This window comes from Sinocyclocheilus rhinocerous, unplaced genomic scaffold (genome assembly GCF_001515625.1).
Source record: "Sinocyclocheilus rhinocerous isolate Xijiao unplaced genomic scaffold, SAMN03320098_v1.1 scaffold557, whole genome shotgun sequence".
In the NCBI taxonomy this organism is placed as follows: domain Eukaryota; kingdom Metazoa; phylum Chordata; class Actinopteri; order Cypriniformes; family Cyprinidae; genus Sinocyclocheilus; species Sinocyclocheilus rhinocerous.
Genome location: NW_015633548.1, coordinates 1,085,584 through 1,088,568, shown reverse-complemented (window position 1 = coordinate 1,088,568; position 2,985 = coordinate 1,085,584).

The following is a 2,985-nucleotide window of genomic DNA, read 5'->3' as shown; positions in this document are numbered from 1 at the left end:
TCTATCTATATATATATATATATATATATATATATATATATATAATTAATGATCAAAGGAGACTTAATGTACTTTTTAAAATTGTATTTGTTTTATCAAAAACAATGTTGGTAAATGTTTAGTTTTATGAAATATGTTCCGCTTTATGCTTTTTGTATTTTTAAAATTAAATATAAGTTAATTTATAATAAATGTGTTTGTTTGTATATTATACATTTTATGTATATTTAAAAATATATAAAACATGTAAAAAAAATAAAAAAAACTTTAATGTATATATAAAAAATATATAATATTATGTTTACTGCAGTATGCAAAAGGTTAAATAATGGTTTAATGTTTGTTAAACTATTTGGCCCACTGTTTGCCCATTTATTAAAATAAACGTTTTTAATAGGCTAAATTTAATATTTATGTTTTTAAACTCTTAATTTCTCTTTGGCCCACTGTTTGCGCCCATTTATTAAAATAAACGTTTTTAATTAATTTAATATTTATGTTTTTAAACTCGTAATTTCTCTTTGGCCCACTGTTTGGCCCATTTATTAAAATAAACGTTTTTAATAAATGTAATATATGCTTTTAAACCATAGACTGTGTTTTAAACTCTGAAGTTCTATTTGACCCACGGTTGGTACCATAGTCCATAGAACGCACAGAACAGAAACAGGCATGAAATTCAGTTTCTTTACTGATGACTCACTGCACGATCCGGTTGAATGATGTGCCGGTGATTTGACGGGTTTCGGTTGGTGAACACGAGGCGGAGTTCACAGCTCGTCTTAGCGGTTCCATTATGAATAAATCATGTAAATCAGCGGAGCAGGAGAGACCACTGGCCCTGCACCCGGATGACCAATCAATACGGGCGGTCCATCACACCCAGTTTGTGCCAGTTTTCAACAGTCTCACTTGAGAACATAAAAGCCAGTGAGCAAATCAGGATCATGTCAGACACCACAAGGGAGTGTAATTAGCCCAATTTTATTTTCCATCATGATTAATGACATATACTCAGAGCTTCCAGTGGATATGGGGAGATCCCTATTTGCAGATGATGGAGCTATATGGAAGAGAGGAAGAATTGGTGAATTTATAAACAAGAAATTACAAAAGGGAATTAATCAAGTTGAAGAGTGGGGGACAAAATGGGGATTTAAGTTCTCAGTGTAAAAAACAAAAGTAATGATCTTTACAAATAAAAAGAAGGCTAAGGAATGCAAAGTGGACATGTATGGAACCACTTTAGAGAAAGTAGAGTGTTTTAGATTCTTAGGAGTATATTTTGACACAAAACTAACAAGGAGGGAACATATAAAGTACACAGTGTATAAATGTAAAAAGTGCTTCATGTAATGAGGTGTCTTGCAGGATTGGAATGGGGAGCAAGTTTTTCAGCTCTGAAATATATTTATATTGCACTAATAAGGTCTAAATTAGATTATGGTTGTGCTGTGTATGGGTCAGCAGCAAAATCTGTGTTAACTGAATTGGATCAAACAATGTAAAATACAAAGGTGGACATAGAGCTTCTAATAATAAAAGGCAGCAGTGGGAGTACAGATATAGTCAGTGAATATTATAGATATATGGACAATATGTACAAAGATAGTATTCAAATTTTTACAGATGGATCAAAGGATTTACAAACAGAGGCAACGGGATCTGCTGTATAGATCCCCAGATATCATGTGGGAGTAAACAAAAGAACATCTGAACAAACCAATCTGGACAATGGAAAATACAAAGGTGGACATAGAGCTTCTAATAATAAAAGGCAGCAGTAGGAGTACAGATATAGTCAGTGAATATTATAGATATATGGACAATATGTACAAAGATAGTATTCAAATTTTTACAGATGGATCAAAGGATTTACAAACAGAGGCAACGGGATCTGCTGTATAGATCCCCAGATATCATGTGGGAGTAAACAAAAGAACATCTGACAGCTTAAGTGTGTATACAGTCGAGTTATATGCTATATTAATAGCATTAGAATGGATTGAACAATCCAGATGGGACAACGTTGTAATATGTAGTGATTCTGCATCTGCCCTCATGAGTATAAAGTCTGGCGTAAGAAACCATCAGGAATTACTTTATGGGACTTTATTTACAAACTCAAGAATAAGCAGGCAACTCAGTGCCATGTTGTATCAAAGAAAAATTCAAACAAGTCATTTGTGTCAACACATATTGAAAACATTAAAAAATAAAGTTATTTGTGTGAAAGCATATTGTTGATTATTGCCATATAATTCACTTAAGTTAATGGTGTTTGTGGTCAGTTGCATTTGCGGATCCTCAGATACGACTGACTGACAGACCAATATTGACTAGCCTACAACTTGGATAAGATTCCTAAATGTTTCACACCTACAGCACACATTACAGACTTTGATGCACAAACGCGGTTATATTCTACATGTCTACAGTATAAGAATGAATAAACCAGTCTTAAAAACTCCTTGATTTCGCTTAAGCAACTTATAATATGCATGCACAAACTATTGTAAAATTTATTTACATCACTCGACAGAAAGGTTTTTGCAGGCGTGACCTCAAATATATGGCTGTTAGGAATGTCGGACAAATTTACTACGCCACCCCCACTTTCTAGGGGACCCTAACAATGATATCTTTAACACAGGTAGTTCAAATAAATGAACTAGAAGCCAGAGTACAAAAAGGTTAATACTTTATTAGAATGACAGGTATAATAATTTTCCACAGATAATGTTATTAAAATAATAACCGGGTTGACAGGAATGTTCCTAAAAAAAGGATGTAAATACAAAACTGAAATAAAGTAAACCAACTTAAATTAAACAACTAAATAACATTGTATAAAACCAATGATGAATATGATACCCAAGATAAGGCAACTCAACCTTGAATCATAGACTGGATAACACACCACATGGGAGGAAACAGAAACCCAAAATTATTCAAAACCACTCAAACCATACCTGAAACACAAAC